Consider the following 23,892-nt stretch of genomic DNA (forward strand, 5'->3'; position numbering starts at 1 on the left):
AAAATATTTGGGGGCGTAGAGGAGAAATTTGAAGTCAATGTTTAGTTGGAAAATTATCCAGAAAATTTTATTTTGAAATTTTTGTTACTAAAAGAATTTTTTTCAATAAGGCAGATTATTTTAATCTACATTTAAAATAAACTAGAATTAGTAACTAGAGTCTAATTCTCTAGACTTGTATATCCAGTGACATTATATTTCAAAAATGAAAGAAACCACTTTTATTTCAGCCAAAACAAAAGCCAAGAAAATCCTTAGGCCTGCACTAAAAGAGGGCAGTTCTTCTGGCACAAGGAAGTGATATCAGATAAAATTTAGACCTACAAAAAGAATAAAGAATTCTGGAAGTGGTAAATACAAAAGGTATTTTTTAAATTTAAAAACCTTTAAAAATAATTCATTGTTCAATATCAAAATAATACAAATTATGGGGTTTATGATGCATGTAGAAGTAAAATGCATGACAATAACAGAATAAAAGACAGGAGGGAGAAGGACAATTGCGAGGGTAGCTTTCTACAGTGCGTATTGTGAGGGATCGCCTGAGGCTAACATGTGCACGGTTCCAGAGGTATGTTGTAAACCTCTGAGCAGCCAGAAAAGATAAAACAAAGAGGTATAGCTAATAAGGCACGAGTAAAGGTAAAATGAAATATAAAAAACATTTTATCTAAAATTAGTCAAGAAAAGAGGAACAAATGGAACTTAAAAATGATCAGAAAGATGGTAGATTTTAACCAAGTTACATTGATATAAATGTATGTGTAATTATATCACATGTAAAAAGCAGATCGTCAGATTGACTGAAAAGCAAGACCCAACTATATCCTGTTTATAAGAGTTCCACTTTGAATATAAATTCACAGATGTGTTAAAGTAAAAGGATGGGAAAATATATATCTTCCAAAACTAATCAAAAGGAGCCAGGAGACTTTATTTTTGTTTCAGACAAAGTAGACTACATATTTCTTAAATTTATCTTTATTGTTGAAAGTATTACAGATGTCCCCTTTTTTCTCCCCCCCAATGACCCCCTCCACCCCGCTCCGACCCCCTCCCCAAACCTTCCCCACACTGGACAAAGTAGACTTTGGAACAAGAAATATTGCCAGGAATAAAGGGAGATATTATATATTAATAATGGGACCTACCAATGCTTAGAAGGACCTAAACAATGCTTAGAAGGACCTAACAATGCTTAAACGTTTATGCAACTAACAACTCAGCTTTGAAATATAGCAAAACCCGATAGAACTGAGTACTTTTTTGTTGTAAGCTTTTAAGTTCCTCAACAGCAATTCTCTTACTACTGGAATTTTCAGGAATCTAAATCCCATAAATGAGAAGAATTTACTGTATAATATTTAAACCATTAACATACGTACCTTTTTTGTGAAGACAAAACTTTAATTGCCAATCTTAATACATTAAAGAGTATTAATTAAAATATTTCCTCAAAAATTACCAACTGCATATGAACCATTTTATATATGTTACTTAATAAGCCATATTGCACATAAGGAAAGTGGGACTCAATGAAATTACACACCTGCCAAGGTCCTGCAGTAAGGAGCACAGTCAAGAGGGGAACTCAGATCTGTTTGCCACTAAGCCCATGATCTTTCCACCACATGAAGGCTTGAAATAATTTTTTTCAAAACTAACTCTAGTTTTGATCTCAGTGTAAGTAATAGTCATCCTCTGAATCAGCAAGGAGGTTGTAAAGGAAGAAAATGCCATTTGTTGATTAACTGCTTTTACTTAGAGAACTACTACTAAAAGTGGCTGCGTTCATTTTCTATGGAGACCCCATTCTATAGAAGCCACAAATACAATTAAAATTCAAAGACCTGCAAGAAACCATTAACATTTTTCAGTAATGCATACTTTGTAATTTCAAAAAATCTCTATATAACACTACTATATGAATATTTGTTGAGTGAACAATGAATGGGACAGTATTTCTGCAGTGAAATGATAGGAGGTTTTAGTGTGATTAATACATGTGTTTAAAAATCTTGACTAAAGTAGTGGGCTTTTCTGACTTGATAAAATCTTCCTCTCGTAATATAGTTTCCATGAATGGATTATCCAAATTTTAAAAACTTGTCTTAGTAAAGGAAATAGAAATGAATCAAAGAAATACAGGAAGAACACTAGTTAAAAAAAAAAAGTTGAAATAAAAGATATATCTTCTGATTGCAACTATAATTTAAAAACTATTTTGGGGACCATCAAAATATCAAATCTATGACAGTCATCTTCATATTCATATCTTGGACATGTTCACTCCCTAAATCTCATAGAACAGAACTGGCAGAATCAATGTGTTGCTAAAGAAACATGTCGAGCACAAGCATAAAAATCATAGCAGGTTCAAAGAGTTCTGGGGAATTATTATAAAGCCATAAAACCTGCCTAATAATTGGAACAATAAAAATGGAAAATTAATTTCAAGCAAGACTAAACATTTCAACTGACTGCTGACAGACTTTTGAAGAATGTGTGTGTGTGTTAGGAAAAAGAGGTGAAGACTTTCAAAGATCCAAGTGGTTAATTAGTGGAGATGGAAGCCAAATGCAAGCATTGAGAATATAGAAGAAAAATTTGGTTTCTGGTTTCACAAAGGGGAATTTGCCTTAATCAAATTTATTAGTAAGAAGGATGAGATTGCAGAGAACAGTCTCCTAGAAGCAGCTGAAAAATGGATCAATATTCTAAGCTTTGAGATTTGATGTGTTTCTAGGGCCAAGTAAAATATAACCAGGGTGTTAAAGGAAGTAGAGACAGAAATCAGAGACCCTTTTTGTGAATAGTTATACAAGTGCACTCAGTTCTAGAGAGACCCCCCTAGGGTTAGCCAATATGATGGAATTATTTTTAAAGGGTCTGGGAATGTACCAAATGGCTTGCCTACCAGTTGACATCACTCATAAGAAAAGTGTTAAAAGGTGTTCTGAGGGTCAAATGAAGAAACACTTGGAAGCTTACTAGCCTGATGAAGGAATGCCAATTGACTGTTTCAGATGGGAAAGAGATGCTTCATTAACTTGTCAAAATGTCAGGAGGATATTATTTTTGTGGAAGGAAAGAGGTGTTACAATATATCCTTAGCTTTTCTATAGTGGGCAATTTATGGAAATGCTCTACTAGAGTTAAAATGATCCCTTCCCTTAAAAAAGGCATAATGGGAAAATTGGTAAATTGAATCAAAACTTGCTAAATGGTAAGAAACAGAAGTTATTTGGCAATTGGATTATTGCTAGGTCAGAAAATCACCTTCTTAGACACTAAGCAATAGTCACATCCAAGACATCACCTTGGCAGCTCCATACTCATTTCAGGGATGCAGCCTTCAGACAAGTCATTCTTGGAATTTCTCATGTGGGATTGTCCCATAAGACCATGGCAAACTTGAAAAATTTTGCTTAACAATAAAAAATTTTCATACTTTGAGTGAAAATGTTATATTTGGGAAAGATCCAAAGAAATCAGAGTCTCATCTGGCAAAGAAAGTGAGTGATTAAACTGTTACTAATTAAAAAAAAAAAAAAAAGAAGAGGCGTAACTATTAAATAAAGAAAGTGATATTCTTTTGTGGCTTGTAACTTCGTTTTCAAAGTAATTCCCAAAGCATTTCATTTCATTTCCTAAGTTTTTTGACTTACAAATAACAGAAATTTATTTCTCACAGCTCTGGAGGCTAGAAATCCAAGATCAGGGTACCCGCCTGGTTAAGTCCTGGTGAGGCTTTTTTCTGAGTTGCAGACAGATGTCTCCACAGTGCACCCTCTCATGACAGAAAGAGGGCAAGAGAGTTCTCTGGAGGCTCTTTTATAAAGGCACTAATCCCATTCTAGTACCATCACATTGGGGGTTAGGATTGCAATATATGGATTTGTGGGGCACATTCTGGTTGGGGACAGACAGAGGCTGTTAGAATCGAGAGCCCTGGGCATTCACCTTCAGTAGCTTCATCTAGCTTCTGAGGTATGAATAATACCCAGCTTCACTCAAGTGGCAGATAACATGCAACAACAAACCTCTTAGCCAAGGTTCTTTTTGCTTAAGCACTGTAAACACTGTCTATGCTGGCAGGCTGTAAAGACTTGAAAAAAATATATTAGTAATCTAAACCATAATATTAAAAACGAAAGCCAATGTTGATAGATTGCTTTCTAAACGATAAACAGACTCAGGCATTTTACATGTATTATTTCATTTACTAATACATATTCATTTAATAAAAAAACATTTATTTAATAGTATTTTGAATAGATGGATGTCCATTATTTATTCTCTATATAACTTAAAATACGGATGCAAAAATTTCTTAAATTCTGCCTTAATTTACCAATTAGGAGAAATGTTTCATTAATTTGCCTTTTCTTAGAAAAATAGTAAAGTATATAAAATTTTAATAACCGAACCAAGCAAAGCATTACTGACCTGATAAAAGGTAAATTTGTAAAAATTTTAAACATGTGTTGATCAGTGAGGTATGCTTATGGTAGGGTTAAGATTCTCAAGATGACTGCTTTGAAGGATATTTTTAGAATGAGTTCCGATATGCTATCTAGAAAGCCAGTCTCAGAGTGTTTATAGTTTCGCTTATAAAGACAGAGTAGAGGGATACTGGTGTCTAGTGAACAACCCTTGGTGATTGTAAGATATGAGAACAGTATATATCTAAACTTTTATAGAAAAAGGAAGAGTCAACTTTTTGTTGTGTGCTAAAAAGGAAAAAACTATGATACCTACTCTTGAAAGCCAGAGTTGAGGCTATGTGAACTAGAGCAGTCACTTGAACATCTTTTAGTATCTTTTTAAAAATCTTAAACATGGGTTTATATTTACTTTTGGATTTATATTTACTTTTGGAAGATGTTATTGTTCCACATGAAAATCATACGTGTACACACATTATAGAGCAATTGTGAGACTCATATGAGATGCTGTGTAAAAAGGCTTGAGAACTCCGCCTGGCTGGGCGTGGCTCAGCGGTTGAGCGTCGACCTAGGATCCAGTGGATCGGGGTTCGATTCCCGGTCAGGGCACATGCCCGGGCTGCGGGCTAGGCTAGCTGATCAATGACTCTCTCATCATTGATGTTTCTATCTCTCTCTTTCCCTCTCCTTTCCTCTCTCTGAAATCAATAAAGATATATTTTAAAAAGAAGAAGAAAAAAAAAAGAACTCCAATGCTCGGCAAATATAATGTATCCTAATGGGAATATATGAGGGAAAATTAGAAGCATGTAAAGACACTGGACTTCATTCTGCCTCCTGACTTCCTTGAAACATTAAGTTGTTACTTTAGTTTTTGCATAAATAAAATGTGAACTTTGTCACAATTTTTCTTTATATAAGCAAAAGAGAAATATACCTGCTTTACAGTAATCATATGGAAATACAAATGGAGTGAACATTAGTAAAAACATCTGGAGAGAAAGGCCCTATATGAAGTATGAGTTTATCTTGTGTGAAGTGGCCTGGCAAATGCCGGGTATATGGGCAGTTTATAATACATGCTACTTACTACTGAGCTGCTTAGTATTCATGTACAATAGTTTGTCATTCAGTCTAATACTTTCAAATTTATATGTTTGGAATACAGATTTGAGCATATCTTCTAGTAGAAATGCTGATATTTTATTTTATTGTAGTCCAGGAGATCCTAGAGAAAGGAAAATAACCCATCTTTATCAATAGAAAATGCACCAAGTAATTTCAAATATGACTTTAATAACATAAATAACTTCGGACCCAAAAGAGTCATAACAAAAGGCCCTAGCTTTATTTTCAGATTTCTAAATTACATATTGAAAGTGAGCATATATAAATAGAAACATCATGCAAAATGCCCTGAATTTAAGAGATATTTTGTATTTGGCATGGAAAAATCCTCAGACCTCTGAAAGAACAAAATTCTGTCATTGCTCTTTCTTTTCTATTACTGGGCCAGGCTGGAATGTGTTATAAATTAGCCCATTATACCCAAGGAAGGATATTGAATAGTCTCTATTCAGTTAGAAAAATGTCAGTAATACATTTGAGAAGTCAGACCCTTTCTGGGTCTCTCTGATATTCTCCAAGGCACATCCAGTGTTTCCACATACTGGATTTTGCCGTGTGAAAATTCAAGCTCTGAGATGCAGTGGGAGAGGGAGTGGGAGGATGTTGGGGACACCGTGGGGCATAAGGGTGATGCCATGGAAAAACTAACGTTTCATTTTACAAAGCCCAGAATCCATCTTTGTTAAGGCTGCAGCACACCAAGGAAATAGATGCACTGTGGGCTAGGTCATCACTTATTAATTCTCATTTCTCACATGGAATGTTTCCCAAGTGAGAGTCATCCACTTTTTCTGAGTCCTGTGGTAAAGGACTGGAGCTGTAGTTTTATGGGCTATTACATGAAGTGCCCGACACTCACCCTTGCTTCTTAGTCCAGGTAGAGCTATTCTGAGCGGACATATGCAAGAAAATAACCTTATTTATATATTTTAAACATATTTATAATATATGTACCTAATATTTATATATTAATTTGGATAGAGGGATGGAGGGTACTTGATGCATTAAGAAGAATTTGGGCAATCTCTCTTAGGCAGAATCCAATCCACGAATGTAAAATGATAAGCAGTGGTTCTTGAACTTGGGAATAGTTAATGGATTTGTGTAATATGCCTAAGTCTTAAAATGGAACAATAACTATATTAGCTTTGTAATGAACTTAAACATAAAAATGTTTTTTCTTATAAATACTTCTCCGTGGACCAATGATATCACTCGGGGTGGGAGATAATCTTCAGCTAGAGGGGTCCAGAGGGAGACTGTTCTGATCAGTTCGAGCTCTCGTTTTCTTTCTTTTGCCTCAGTTCTACTGGTCTTTTCCTGGTAGTCCCATGAAATCTACCTTGGGATTGTCCCTTTTAGGCTTCAGGTATTCTAAGTTCTTTTGTAAAATTATAAACTTGATCAAATTATAGTCTTTATCAATAGGTTTATGTAGGCACTTTGCTTCACTCCTATATACTCTGCAGAAATCGTGACTGCTTAACCTGCTGAATCATTTTTGTGTATTTACTTGACCTGGTGGCTCTCCAAACAATATTCAGTCTATATATCGATGTCAATATATTTTGTTGTTTGCTAGCTCTGGTTCACTATGTGAAGGTAGGGTTTATAATTCATCCTCTTTGCTGGGAAAAGTGATTTCTGTTTGAGATCCAAGTTGAAAATGGATGTATAATAAATCAGAAAGATTGATTTTGACCACAGGTAATAGAAACCAAGGGTGTTTTAAAGCATTAGGGGGTTTAACTGGATAAAGAAGAAGCCCAGAGGTAGACACTAAGGGTGTGGTTCACTGGCTCAGTGATCCCAGCAAGAACCCAGGCATTTTCAGTCTTTGCTCAGGATATTGACCTTGTCTTTGGCTCATTTATGGTCACAGAAGGCTGCTATAACTCAAGACATCAATCCTAATATGAGGGCATCTAGAGCAGAAAGTGCCAGAATGGAGCACAAATATCAAAAGAGACATATCACTCTATGTATGTGTCTCTTTACTTAAATATTTCCCAAAAGCAATTTAGATTTTTTTTTTTGGTATTTTCCAGAATTATGTCTCATGGCCATCTTGAGCTGCAAAGAAGGCCTGGAAGATGACTTTCTATCATCTCTAGACTCTGACCTGGGAGCTGGGATTGGCTATTGAATGGGTAACTAAAGATTTATATCAATTACAATCATGGTGTTTGAATTTCCTGTGTTACAAATAAACATTCACCTTTCAGGCAGAGGGATATTTCTGATATCTCTTAATATCGCAAGAGCTAAATATACCACGCCTTTCTTCTTCAATACTAATGTGTCCTAAAGATCAAAAACATTCCTTAATAGCAGAGTTATGTGGATGAACATATAAGGTTTCATCTACTGTGAGTATTTTGCTGTGTCCTACATATGCATAACATGTGCTCAATAAATATTTATTAAAGAAAATTAAGAGCAGGAACTGATCCAGCACTTATATTTCTCTGAATAATACTAAATATTCATTGCTACAATTAAAGCAAACATTAAATTCCACACTTGATTAATATGAAAACAAAAATGATTTATTAATCAAAAGAGCAATTGAAGCCATTGATTACATGGGTATATGAAACACGGAGGGTGAATCTCAGGACTGGAAGATAAGTGGATGTTATAAATGTCAAGAAGACTGAAACTGTTTTAAGAGTTCCTTTGTTACACACACACACTTGCACAGAAATAGCTTTTTTAGAGGAAATCCTGACTTAGATTATAGAAATTTGAAATAGAATTGCCTTGTATGCCAAAGTATGGACAGATAAACTGTGGCACCTTGAAACTATACATTCTAAAACTAGAATAGTGTAAAAGGTTGCCATTATATTTGCAAAGAACCTTGAAGGTCTAGGTCACATCATGTATCTGGTGGCTGTGGTGCTGTGGTCTTAGAGAGGTGAGTGGGGAACCTAGGACACCATGCGATTTTGTGAGCAATGGACGTGAGAATATAAAAGGGAAGTTCTAAGGGAGACACAGCCCAAGAATGCCTGGATAGAAAGGTTGGATGAAGGCCAGAGGAGACGTTAACCTGGGTGGGGGTCAAACTCTTCTGCAGATAAGGGGAATGTGCAATAAAACATTCTTCGGGTAGTCTGTTTATAGGTATTTGTTTGCCTAGCTCACACAGTTGGGGGTTTATATGGGATGAAGAAGAGCTTAATGGTTTTAAAGACTAGCTCCGCATGACCATGCTGTTTAAAATTTAAAGACTTTAGGAGAGTTTGTGGGGGTAAGTATATGTAATTCAGGAAACTGTTTTTGAGTTAATTAATGATGTATGCTTCGCGCAATGCATGGAGAGGGAGCATAAAGGAATTATAAGGGATAATTATAAGGGATACTTATATTTATTGTGAATTATTGTGAATTATATTTATTTATTGTGAATTATTCACATTTATTGTGAATTATAAGGGATAAATACTTATATTAATTTTGTAGGCTTGAATTTTAATATAAAGCTTTGAATTTTTATCTTGACACTTTAAAATATTTTTTTTAGAAAAGAGGCAACATAACTTTTAAAGAGGTAACTTTAAAAATGGCATCTAGTGTTTACTTTTGCCCCTAGAAGACTCATGAGAACAGGAGATGCTTATCTTCAAACTGCTTAGTCGGATATTTACGAATACCCACGATGGGTCAGGGACGATTCAAGGAGATGAAGATGTAGGAAGGAGCAAATCAGACAAGGTGTCATAAGCCTCGCATTCTTGTACGGGAATCAGACCATAAACAAATAAGTAAATATGTAGTTTGTCAGATGGAGTTAAGTGGAGAAAAAAAGCGGAGGTTACTGTGTTGGGTGGGTGTGTGGGAGCTGCTGCTGCTTCGTATGAGGTGATCATGAAGACCGCATAGACGAGGTGCCTCACGGATACGGGAGCTTACGGAGCTGAGGGAACAAGCCTATGCACACAGGGGAGAAGACATTCCAGACAGAGGGAAATGAGCACAAAGACTTTAATTCATGGGAACACTTGGTCTGTTTGAGGAAAACATAATTACTTAAAACATTGCTGAATAAAGTGTTACGTAAATGAATGAACATATAGAAATAATACACAGTTATGCATGTCTATAGGCCTGTCATTAAACACTGATTCTTCTTTGTTAAGGCACTAATGACAATGAGATTTCTTAGGGAAATCCTATTTAGGTCTTTTTCTTTATTTATGGACCTAGTTTGTTGTTACCCACTGATTTTCTTACAATAGGTACCATTTTTGAATAGTTATTATGTGCTAGACATAGTGCTAAATGGTTTACACACATATCTTAATGATTTTCTCAGTCTTAAAGACAGAGACTCACTGAAGGTAGGTTGTATAATTTCAAAGCCAATGAGTAGCTGAAACAGAATTAGAACTTTGCTTTTCAAAAGATACCACATTCTCAACTAATTCACTACAGCTCAGGTTGAACTTGTAGTTTTCTTGTATTTGGCATCATGTACAAACTGAAAAAGATGTCTACAGTTTTTAAAAACTTACCTTTAGGTAATATAGCCTTCTCTTTATTAATTTATGTGTGTATATATTTCTTTCCAATTGCATTCTTCGCAACACTATCTCAAAAGATTTAAGTAATTTTTAAATGAAAAAGTGGTTCCATGATCAAATAATTTTTAGAACTAGCTTATATAAAGATAAGCAGAATACAGGGCTTCCAAGAGTATTTAAGATGCTAGGGTCACTGAACATCTCCATGAAGTGAATGTCCCCAAGTCATTTGATCATGGAAGGGCTGTGTGTGAAACACCTATTAACAGAGCACAGTTTTTGAAATAATACTTTAGCTATTTCACTTCCTGTGAGCAACTACCTAGCTCCATTTCATACAGGAGGTCTATTATGCTTCAACAAGAACGCACTCTGGTTATTGATCACAGCAAAACACTTTATCTCCTGTGCTGCCTCCATTTGAAAGAACTCCTGTAACTTGAATTTAAGGGGTAAAATGTAACATTCAGGATGAGTAACATCTAGCAGCTTTCCCTCTGGTATTCAGAAATCCTTTAGTGTTGATTCATGGGTTATACTTACAAATAGTATCCATGTCTTTCATTCCTTCTTACCCATATTCAGGAGCTGGGAGTAAAGAGGAGATCATGATCTGTTCATGTTCTTCTTTATTGTTTGCTGTTTTACCATTTCTTGCCTGTCTGTGTGCAGTTTAGGTCTTTTCAACCTGACAAGCCTATAGTCATTGACAAGCCTTAAGTACAGCTATTTTTCTGGTCCAATATGAAATGTCACAATTAAATTTGAGAAGAAAGTATTATATCTTTGGCTTGTTAATGAGCCTTCTGTTCATTTGCGGTACCTAGTTGGGGTTTTGGTATGACTCAGCAATGGAAGAGAGAAATGTACAGGAGAAATTCAAAAAAATTAGTGACATTCTTTCTTTGGGTTCTTACTTTCTGGACATCCCAGTTAGCTTAGGAAGTCTTAGTTTCAAAAACATCTTTTACTCTGCAGAGTTTCTGCCACCACAAGGGCAGCAGGACTTAAGATGGTGCCCTGAATCATCATTCCATTTTTTTCCATTACACATTTTCTAGAATGTTAAGTGTTCCTTGGGACTAATGCCATTTGTTGGAGCAAGTTGAGTCATTATTGCTGGGAAAACTACTTTCATTTCCCCGGGCTCTTCTTTAGGGAGTGATAGCTTCCACCACCCCTGGTTTTTCTCCTGTGCTTCTGTGGCATAGCTGTCCCATAGTCCACACGGCGGGCCACCTGAGGAAAGATGCCTGGGCACAGCATATTGGATCCTAGAGCCTAGACATTTTCACAGACCCATCTGCTTTCTTTTACACACATCTTCTGGGGGAGCAAAACCCACAAGGTTTACTGGTAGGAAACATCTGTTCATTCTCCCCAAGAAATATATGCAAATGCTGGCAATTTCTTTTCTCCCTCAGATTCTAAGAGTGATTCATACAAACTCAGGAATGGCTGGATACCTAAGAACCTTAAGGTCACCACAGTCTGATACTTTTCTAGAAATGGCAGCTATTGGCAGAACCCCATACGGGTTCAAGGCAGCAGCCGCTTACTGGCAGCAGCTTCAGTCAGCATCGATGTAGCCTTGGACTGTGGCAGCTGGTCCTGTTGGCAAAAGCTCTATAGGGACTGATGGCTGATAGCTGATTCCTTGAAGTGGCAGGGGCTACAGTGTAAAGGGCCTCACAGTTCCTTTAAGAAAGTTCCTCCAAATCCTCTGAAGTTGTATTGGCAAAGTGAGTCTATTGCGAAGCACCGCACTCCTACCCTCTCACTCACTTTCCTTTCATTCATTAAACTGCGGAATGTGTGAGCTGGGAAAAACATCCCTAAGCTCAACGCCTTATTTTGCAGTTGTGAAATATGGGCCTCAGGATTAAACCAAGACTGAGAGTTTTTATCACTACTCTCCCTTCTTTCCCAACTCCAAGGGAAAGTTACATTTGCCTCAAAATGCTCCGAACATGAGCCCTGCCACATCAATTAAGATTTTTTGCTGTAAGCAAAGGAAAATGACCCTGACTAAGCTAAGCAAGGAAAAGGTATGGACTGGGAATATAGTGGATTAATCAGAGAATTAAAGGAAGATTTGAAAAACTGGGCCTTAGGAGAGGCAACTTGGGAAGCCGCAGGCACCCCAACCTCAGAAACTTGAGGCCCAAGTCTTTGGGTGTTGCTTTCTGCCACCAGGGGTTTCCTCTTTAGAGTTAAAATCCCGAACAAGTACCTAATCAGCTGATCTCAGTTCATGTGCCCACCTCTACATGGGTTGTATGTAAGAGAAAGAGCATTTCCTTGTATTTTGTGAGGCCGAGGAGGGTGATTTAGTATGATTGACCAGCCTAGCAGAGCCATGTGGCATGGGGGAAGATGAGCTTGCCCAGGAAAAAAGATGGGGTGAGGTACTGTTTGTTGATGCCCAAAGGAGAGGGTGGAGTGCTGGGGGCTCAAATCCAGAACTCTGTCCTGCTGACACCTTCCAGTGGTGTTAGGGGGGCAACCCTCGCTGAAAAATGTTTGCCAAACCCACTGCCCTCTGCACGTGGCCCTCTCTTCTCTTCAGTTCCTTTTCTTTCTCTTAGCTCTTCCGCACCCCACTCCTCAGGTTCAGTCAATACAGAGAAAGATGTCACCTCCCCTTCCTCCCTCAGCAATATAACCACATCAGGGTAGAAGCTGGAGTGAAAGGCTGGGTCGGGAGTGTGTGCTGGGCAAGCACAGGTTATTTCTTTTAAAAGTTAAAGCACAGTGATGGGATGGCCTGGGGGACTCCTGCCTCCTGTGTGCTCCCTCCCTCCCCCATCGCCCGCTTCTCCCAGGTCCAGGCCCTTCAGAGCAGCCCTGGAAGAGCCAGAGGCAAGTACTCGCTGGTCAGTGTTTCTGCTCACTCCGAGGGGGGAGCAATTTTGATTTGAAATGACGGACATTGCTTGGGTGATGGGGGTGTGTTTTGGCCATTGTTAATGAATTGTTAAGTAAATCACCATTACTGTTTTCCTAAAAGTTAAAGTCTTGGCAAAATACTGTACCCAACTGACCCTGAGATGATGTGTTTTAGTGTTTAGTTCTTTGGCTTAGTCAGATTGTAAAAACTTTAATGACTGAATCCTTAGAAAAAAATTTAAAAGCAATTTAAAATGTAAAGAAAACAAAGTACCTGCTTAAAGAAAGAGAATTGGAGTTTCCTGCTTAGAAAATACTCAACTACTCTGAGTTGCTCTCCTTTAAAATATATTGTATAGAAGGGACAATTAATATCAACCAACTATTTATTAGACCTATATGAAATTAGTCTGTAATTTTTATCTCTTTTTCCTCTGTTTTCTAAGATTATATGGGCCATTAGAGAAAGTGTTTCCTCTGCCAAAAGAAATCTAAGGGGCATGGTTGATAATATCATGTAAGTAAAATGTTCTACATTAAAGTTTTACATTCCTTTAAACATTTTATAAGGTTGAATAAAGTAATATGTATTCATTTGGGAATTCAAACATTATGAAGTATTCAGAAGAAATCGTGCTAGTCAGATCAGAGAATTAAACATTTTATTCACTTTTTGAATTCATTTAATTTTCTGTGGAGGTATTTTAACACAGTGAACTTAGAAAATGATAGCATGGAAACAAAATATGCATATACTAATTTCTTTTTTTTGTTGAGATAAAATTCACCATTTCATCGATTTAAAAGTGTACCCTACTATGGATTTTAGTATATTAGTGATATTATGCAACCATCACCACTAATTCTGGAATGTTTTTACCACCCCAAAAAACAACAGCCCTATTCCCAATTCTCCCTTCCCCCATCTCCTAGCAAGCACGAATTTACTTTCTGTCTCTATTGATTTATGTAATCTGAACATTTCATATAAATGAAATCATACAGTATGTAGCCTTTTGTGTCCAACTTCTTTAACTTAGCATAATATTTTCAAAGTTTATCCATGTTGTAGCATGTAGCATGTATCAGTACTTCATTACTTTTTAGGGCTGAATAATAGTCCATTGTATGTGTTACATTTTACTTGTTCATCAGTTGATGGACATTTAAGTTGTTTCCACTTTTTGCAATCATAAATAATAACATTGCTACAAGTTTTTCAGAACTGAATACATTTTCAGTTCTCTTGGGTATATATACCTAGCTGTAGAATTGCTAGGTCATATGGTAACTCTGTCCTTAACTTTTTGAGGAACTGTCAAATTCCACAGTGGCCACGCCATTTTACATTCCTGCCAGCAATGTACGAGGGTCCCAGTTTCTCTACAATCTCCCCAACACTTGTTATTTTACATTTAAAAAAATTATACTCATCCTGGACAGTATCTCATTGTTGTTCTGATTTGCATTTTATTTATAAATAATGATGATAAGTATATACTAATTTTTAATGTGCACCTTTATGCTAAAAGCAGCTCAACAACAAATGCAATTGAACAGAAAACTCAAGCAGTATGTACAAATTAACATTATGATACAAACTTCTTGCCTGTGTGCTATAATTTCTAATCTGTAAAATTCATGTGCATATTTCCTATAGACCTCTGATACATATATATACACACATGTATAGACATGTATACATATGTATATATGTACACACACACATACATACATACCTAGGAAAATAGTCTCACAGGAGATAGAAGTGGGACCTAGGATTCTCAGGTGACTGTGACATAGACCTAAACCCTTTCTGAGAAGAAATGGGTCTTTCAGGAATGGTTAGAAGTCATTTAAATACTAAACATAAGTGTCCAGCCTGGCTGGCGTTGCTCAGTGGTTGAGCGTCGGCCTATGAACCAGGAGGTCACGGTTCTGTTCTGGTCAGGCCACATGCTTGGGTTGCGGGCTCGATCCTCAGTGGGGGGCGTGCAGGAGGCTGCCGGTCACTGACTCTCATCATTGATGTTTCTCTCTCTCTCTCCCTCTCCCTGAAATCAATAAAAACATATTTTTTTAAAAAGTGTCCAAATAAGTGAAATGGGTGATTGCCTTCAATAACTCTAACCTCCTGATCCTGAACCATTTTTCTCTTCTGTAGAACCATTTCTCCTTCTCATGAGATCCTCAGGCATCTGAGTACCTGGTTTCTCTAGTTTTCTCCTGTCTAAATTTAGTCTCTTGAAAGAATTTTATGGCTGTTATCTACATGTTAATGTGGAGGTAATCTAATGTATTACAAGAACAAAAAATGTCAGTGAAATCGTTTAGTTTGCCCCTTAAGTGGACTCCAACTCCTTGGCTTATATTCTTTGTGTTCTTTTTATGGTCTTTCTTCTCTTCTTGACTGGCTGTAGACTGTCACCTAACTTTTCTTTCTGTTCTGAATGTGACTGCCACTTTCAAATATGGACCTTGAAGCTGTGATCTAAAAATCTGTTGTAGAGGTGTTTAAAGTAATAGCAAATACATGCTAAGTGGTTTCCTTCATAAGATTACGTTAGGGGTTGGGAAGATGGATTCTGCAAGGCTGTTTTGGCTGTTAAGTACTCGTTTCTGTTACTTGTTTATTTTTGGACATGTGACACTTGGTATTTGATTGCAAATATTCCAGTGACATCAATTTTTAAAAACATCCAATAGTGTGAACTTTTTACACTTCACACTTATGAAGCAGACAATTTAGATTAGAAACCAGGAGAGTTTAACTAGGAGGGAAGCTTCTAGACAAAGCTAAGATGGTTTGACCTTCCAGTGAAGCATTTGCTGTACTGACTGATCTTATGCCTATTTTGAGTTCCATGAGCCTTACAGTGTTAATCATCTCTTTTAGCAGATGTTTGTTGACAGTTAATGTACTCTGTTGCTGCCTGTTTTTTTTATTTTCAATTATAGTTGCCATACATCATTATATTAGTTTCAGGTGTACATCCCCATGACCAGACATTACATACCTTAATAAGTGATCACCCCAATAAATCCCGCACCCATCCAGCATCATTATTAGAATATCATTGGCTGTATTCTCTATGCCGTACACTACCTGTTTTCAAAGAAGCAATTAGAGATAGATCCTGGGTTTCACTCTCAAATGAACAGCACACCTGTGAGATCTAACAGAAGAGCTCTTCTCGCCTTTTAACCGCCCCTCCCCCCTTCAAGGTGCACCTAGGTTGTGGCGTTACTTTAGAGTAATGTGTTTTCTTATCTTTATACTTATAACTACCATGTTAAAACAGAATGCCAACGCCTTTCCACGTTCCTTGCTGTGAAGTCTGTCTTGGTCCACTGCCTCTTTGCTGTGGGTAGTCTATGATGTCAATATAGTCAGTTTGGGGAAGATTCATTTGTTCTGAGAAGGGGAAAAGAGGTACTAATAACTGATTTAAGGAAGCTGTATTTAAGTATTATTATTTATATCAAAGATATTTTGTTTTATCTTACACGGTCGTTAGGCCAATACTGCCTGGTATTTTGTTTCTATTCTGCAGACGATTGTCCAGGAAACTACAAGCTTTTACTTTGATGATTATGGAAAGAAATGATAATGATGATTTGACTTATTAGTTCTTCATTCAATGAACGTAGATAAAAGTTGAGTAGTTTAAATAAATCATGTCTGAACAATTTAGAATACTTATCTCCAAGGAAAATAAAGTAAAATCCTTTGCCAGTGAATTTCCAGGTTGTGTAAAGAAGCTGCTATGAGTAACAGATTGGCACATGAAAATTTTATTTTCTCAAGGGTTGTACCTCCTCCCAGATTTCTGCACATCTGTTTTGTTTTCTCCCAGTTCATCTGACCTTGTGAACAGGTTTCAATGTGTGTATTGTTACTAAGTCATGTTTGATTTAAATGCTGTGTATTACCAAACAGTTAGGGATTGATGGATGTCTCAGAGATCAAGGGTCTTAACACTTGTGAGGATGACTTGGAGGAGGCTTGGGAAACTGTAAAGTCATGCACAGAATAATGAACCTGGAATGAAGAATAGATAAGAAGCAAAGGAATCAGACTTAAGAAAAGAAATATTGTTACCATGGGAAGAGAGAGGGGTAGAGGGAGAGAATGAACAAAAATTAACTTCTTCAGGGGTTCCCCCCTGGTGTTTAGATCCTAAAATATATATATTTTTCTGTTCTCTTTACTTCTCTTTCATGCACATGTGAAATTTATATAATCTAGGCTATGATTTCTTCATAAAGCTCTGAATCATTGGGAAAAGACATTCTTTTAAAAGTTTAAATATTAACAAAAATAAATAAAGACACAAATTGTTACTAAGTCTTAAATAGGAGAATAGTTTTTACAAAATATAAAAATGTAATCTAATATTGTAAAGCTAGTGTAAACATATGTGCCAGACATCAGTTGGGACCTTTGTTTTTACTGAAACGATGTTATAAATAATGTTACCCTCTAAATCTACACCATTGATTGAAACTGCTAGAGCTAATGATATCTATAAGGTTCATTAACGTTTTAGGAAGGCAGTATAAGTAAAAGTATGTACTTTGGCCTCGGACGCTTCAGTTCAAGTTCTGGCTCAGTCACTCCCTATCTGTACACTTGGGCACATTACTTAGTTTCTTTGAACCTCCATGACCTACTCCATAAAATAAATATAATGTTTATAAAGCACACAGAGTTCCCTGGGTACAGTAACTGTTCAACAAATATTGTGTATTATGATGACTATTATCATCCTATTTCTTTTCTCCTCTGTTATTTAAAAATAATTAGTAATTTTTATCTCCTGCTCTTTTATTCTGCTTCTCTTGACACCTCTCTCTTCCCATTTACACACGATTTAGCAGGGCTTTGGATGAAATAGAAGATTCATCAATTTTAGGACTTTTGAACTGAAAAAGACCTTAAATGGCCATCACATCCACTATTTTGAAACATCCATCGTTTCAAAACAGTGAAATATCTGGAAGACTTGAGACCAAAAGGGATTTTTTTCTCTTTGCATAATTTAAAGAATAGAATAGCTATGACCTCTTTTAGTAATATTATATAAGATATTACGTGTAGTCTAGATTTCTCTTTGTTCAATCAATTCATTTAATAAGAAAAGTGTATGCTGCTATCTATATAATGCTTCCTGACTAAGTGGTAAGTCATTTGCAATTGCCTCAGGCCTGCCTGAAATTCCTTTACATTTTTTTACCATTGGTTCTGCTTCCAGTTAGAATGTGGGAGGTCACAAACAATCACTGCTCTTGATATAACAATAGGAGGAAACGAAACTGAATTTAAAAAAAAGTATTTTCTTTAAAGCTATCAAAGAGTTATGAATCCAATTGAACTTTTAATGGCCATGAGTGTGGTGTCATAGCAAATTGGCATCCAGTGGAGATACAAACACAGAGCATATCCGCCCCACCTCCCAGCACTACTCTATAGAACTGCTGCTGCAAGGGAAATTAGAGCTAGGCTGGGAAAAAGAGCCTTCATGAGGTGCTTAGATCCCAAACCCCTGTGGGAGGATGTTCTTGAACCTACCCTTAAGATACCTGAAACCAAAAGTGAACTAAAACAAACTGAAATAGAAAACCAGCCCCAACACTGTTCAACTTCTTATTAGACTGAAGAAGTCAACCCCTTGCTCTAGGTGTGTGATGAGGAAAAGGGGAGGTGTTTCTATGGAAAATATCACCTATCTCAGTCTTGGCTATTGTTTCATACACATTGACTGACTGGCATACAATAAAAACTAAGAGACATGAAAAGAAACAGGTTCATAATAAAAATAAAAACACAAACTTATAGAGATGTTGAAATTAGTAGAAAAGAACATTAAAATAACTATTTTCAATATGTTAAAAACTTAGAGGAAAAGGTGGACAAATGGATAAAAAGATGTCAACAGAAAAAAGGAAACTTAAACCAACCAAATGTAAATTTTAGGATCAAAACCACAATGTCTGAAATTGAAAAAATATTTCAGTGAGTTTAACAGCAGACTGGACAGAGCAGAACCAAGAATTAGTGAACCAAAAAACATGTCAATAGAATTATTCAGACTAAAGTACAGTGAGAAAAGATCAAATGGTCTGTCATATATAAAATCTGAGTTCCAGATAGAAGTGGGGGCACAAGAATTATTTGAGAAATAATGGCCAAGAACTTTCAAATTGATTAAAAGCATTTCATAGAGTCAAGAAGCTCAGTGCAACACAGGAAGGCTAAATACAAAAAATCCACACAGAGATACATCATAGTGTCCCTGCTAAAATCCGAAGATAAAGAGAAAAATTAAAAAGCAACCAGAGGAAAAAGACACCATACATTCAAATGAACAATAATAAGAATGAAGGTAACTTGTAATCAGAAATAATGGAAGCTAGGAAACAATCGAATGACATCTTTAAAGGGGTAAAAAAAGGAAAAAAGAAACTCTCACTGTTAGCCTAGAATTCTAACCCAGCAAAAACATTCTTCAAAAATGAAGGTTAAGACTTTTTTTAGACATTCAAAAACTGAGAGAACCCATCAGCTGCAGTCCGTTCTGTAAGTGATCTAAAGGAAGATCTTCAGGCTGAAAGAAAATGGTCCCAGGTGTTTGTCAGATCTATAAGAAGGAATAAAGTACACTGGAAAAGATAAATAAGTGGTAAATAAAGAAGACTATCTAAAATATTTCTTAAAAACACCATAATTAAAAAGTTTTGTAAGGTTTATGATATATATAGAAGCAAAATATATGATAATATCACAAAGGGAGGAATGAGATAAACGGAATCATACTGTTGTAAGATTGTTACATTATTTATGAAGTGACATAACATTAATTCAAGGTGTTCTGTGATAAATTAAAGGTATATATTGTAATCACTACAGAAACCACCTAAAGAATCATATACAGAGATATAGCTAAAAAGTTAATAGAGAATATGAAGTACAAAACAAAAATATTTGATTAACTCAAACGATATCAGAAAAGGATAAGAAGGAGAAATAAAAACCCTGAAAGGACAAATGGAAAACAAATAGAAAGACGGTAGACTTAATCCCAATTATATTAGTCATTACATTAAATATAAATGGGCTAAATACTCCAATTAAAAGGTAGAAGAAAATCATATTAGAGAGGTAGTATATCAACATAAGATCCAAATAACATAATATTTACAAGAGATACACTTTAAATATAAGGACAAAACTAAATTCAAAATAAAAAGCTAGAAAATATACCATACTAATATAGATCATAGAAACCTGGTAAAGACAGGGATAAAGATAGAGATCAGAGATGAAATGGATCATTTCATAATCATAAAAAACATCATCAGGAAGAAATAACAATTGTATCTTGAGTATGCACCTAAAAGCAAACCTTCAAAAATGAACATAAATCCTTTTTATTCCTCCCGTCAGAGGCCCCTTCTTTTAGTAGTTCTGTAATCTTAATGCTAACTTAACCATTACAGGTGGCCCTAACTTACGGTGGTCTGACTTACAGTTTTTTGACTTTATAATGGTGCAAAAACAACAGTGATAATTATTCAGTAGAACCATACTTCAAATTTTGAATTTTTATCTTTTCCTAAGCCACAATATGTGGTCTCATGATGCTGGACAATAGCAGTGAGATGATTTTGCCCAACTGTAGGCTAATGCAAGTGTTCTGAGAACATTTAAGGTAGGCTAGGCTAAGTTGTGATGTTTGGTAGGTTAGGTGTATTAAGTAGATTCTGGATTTATGATATTTTCAATTTATAGTGAGTCCATATCAGGACATAACCTCATCGTGAGTTGAGGTTCATCTGTACTGTCATACGGGCTCCTGCCTCTGTGGAAATAACACCATTTCCCAGACAGAGAAAGGAGTATTTGACGTACCTGTTTATCTTTTTATTTATTCCCTCACGGAAGGCATCCAGTGCAGTGGCATAAAGTCTACCAGGAACTGGAGACTTGGATCAAACCATCAAATCACTCTAGCCTCAGTTTCCTCATGGGGAAATGGAGATGAAAACACTTGCTTGCCTAATTTTCAGGCTTCTTAGGAAGCCTAAGTGAGGAAATACATGCAGTGCTGGGTACATGTGAGGCACTGTGAGCACAATCGTGAGCTTACCTTTCAGCAACTGCATAATTTGGACTCATGTGCAACTGATGGCCCCCGGGTGCTTTTTCCCTTATTCATTAGTTTAGTCTATTTTCATCCTGAGTTATTTGCAGATATAGCTGGAGAATGATAAACCTCTGTGCGGAGCTCATAGGGCTCTACCTTTAATTTTGCACCTCTTATATTCTCCCAAGAGGGAAATTTGAAGATTCTAAATAGGATCATTAAACCTGGAGGCAATTCTTATTCTGAGACCTGGTTTGAGATTTCATAAAGTGAGAATGGAACATGTTTAATGGAAAGATTTAAATTTTTGAATAACTTTTAAAAATGTATTTTTTTTTTCCACCTAAAGAATTGTTTTCCATTTGGTTTTGTTTTTGGAGAGAAACTGCTTTTCATGTATAAAGGGAACAGAAAACTCTTTGGGTGGTTTGTCTTTTATAGAAGTGTATTTTTTTGTGTAATAAAATTTCCAAGGAATGAGATGAGGTCACTAGAACAGGTTTCCTTGACATATAAGAAAATTATAGGGCCCAGTCGAGCGTGACTCAGCGGTTGAGCATCGACCTAGGATCTAGAAGATCGAGTTTCAATTCCCGTCAGGGCACGTGCCTGGGCTGCGGGCTCCATCCCCAGTAGGGGGTGTGCTGTAGGCAGCTGATCAGTGACGACTCTCTCATTGATGTTTCAACTCTCTCTCTCTCTCTTCCTTCCTCTCCTGAAATCAATAAAGATATATTTAAAAAAAAGAAAAATTATAGGATTATGTGAAACTACTCTTTTAAGATTTAAGGAAGTTTGAAATTATTTAATTCATTCATATTATATATTAAAGACTTCCTAAATAAGCCAGGCCTTTTAAAAATAATTAGCTATATGAATATTATTAGGAAGTTATTTAATTCTGTAAAAGTTAATATAATCATAAGTCTAAATTTTAATAATATTGATAACAGTAATGATACTTGAAGACTAAGAAACAGTCTTTTTAAGACTAGCACTAGTTAAAATATAATTAACAATAAAGTGACATACAAACACTGGAAAATTACATGGAATCTCTTAGGTATTTGTTGTACCCAAAACATTAATATTATGTGTCATAAGATTTTGAACACAAGTTTTCTTTAATATTTGAAACGAAAGGTTGCTTCCCACATACTTCTATGAGTCTGTGTATGCTTCATGTTCTATTAAAAACAAACATGACTGTGAAGAAAATTTTACTGTTTAAATATTGAGTATGACTGTTTACTTGCTTGTTTTTAAATCCCTTAATATAGCATAGGCCAATTTCGTGCTTGCAATGTGACAGAATAGTTTTCTGCTGTGGATGTGATTTCTTAACAGTAACCTGAAAGAAATGTAGGGAATGTGGAAAGGTGATAAGGGAACCTGATCAAGGCACTGCAGAAAATGCTCCTGATGCCAGGAAGAGAGAATGACAGGGGAAGTTTGGGGTGTGGTAATGTAGGGTCAGAGGGTTCTGTCACTTACTGAGTGTATGATCTCAGGAAGATCCATCTACCTTGAAGCCTCAGTTTCCTTATCTATAAAATGGGGATAGTAACACTTGCCCAATAGGATTGTTATGATGAAGGCACAGATTATATTTGTATATAATTTAATGCAATGGTAAGGATAGGTACATAGCAAACACATACTAGATTTGACTAATAAAGTGAAAATTAACTTTTTGACTGAAATGGAGTATAAGAAGTTCTATCATTTCCATCTTGATTTACTTTAAAAATCTCTCTATTAAATGTTTAGTCCTAAATCAGCAGGTTATCTTAGGAAAAACTTTATTGAAAAAGTAATTTCTCTGCAACATCATCCATTAACATGAGGTTGCAGCTTTGGCATTTTCAGTGAGGCTTTGCTATATAAAAAGAAGTTATTGGTGTTAGTATTAGCGTATGCGTATTCCATGTTATAAACTATTTATTGTTTCCACAAAATATTATCTCTTTTGATGACTGAGGTGAATCAGAACATTTTAAAGCACAAAATTAGTTTACATATTCAATTTGTTAAACTAACAAGGTGCTGAGCATGTAGTTTTAATGAAGTTCTTTGCCTAGAGGCAAATCAATAATTTCCCAATCAAAAGTTATAACTTGGATGTTTCCCTTAAAGCATACCAGTTAAAAATAGAGAAGCCAAACACCAAAAATTATATGTTTATTGACAAATGGGAAGGTGTTGCTAGGCGTTTTCATATGCTCTTTAAGTATTACTCCTTTATTGGAAAAAAAATCTTAATTACCCTGGATCAAGATGCTTAAGCTTGCGCATTATATTCCTGCTTTGTAATGTACACCCAGTTCACAGTGATAGTTCCCCTGTAGCTTGTGGTGATTAGGGGAATCCTAACAGACAATCGACAGATTTGCTCCGGGTTGACTAAGATGGAAAGAACTGCTCTGAATGATTCTTGCTAATTTCCCCCGTATGCTTTAGAGACCCAGTGATAAACCGGTTGCTATGTATTATCTGCTAATACAAATAGTAAGTTTCAGCACCTTATACAAACAAACCTGCAACTGACTTGGGAGAGTGTGGAAAACGGCACTTGTATTCACTTTTATTTTGAAAACAGTTTATCGCAAGCAGAGTGCTAATAATTACTCTTCCACTTGCTTATTCCGTTCTAGTACCAGTGGCCTCCTGTCTGTTCTTAAACAAGCCTCAGAGCGTTGGCACTTGCTGTGGCCTCTGCCTGGCACACTGTCCCTGTCCATGGGATACTCG

The sequence above is a fragment of the Miniopterus natalensis genome, chromosome 5 (assembly GCF_054644295.1).
Source record: "Miniopterus natalensis isolate mMinNat1 chromosome 5, mMinNat1.hap1, whole genome shotgun sequence".
NCBI lineage: Eukaryota > Metazoa > Chordata > Mammalia > Chiroptera > Miniopteridae > Miniopterus > Miniopterus natalensis.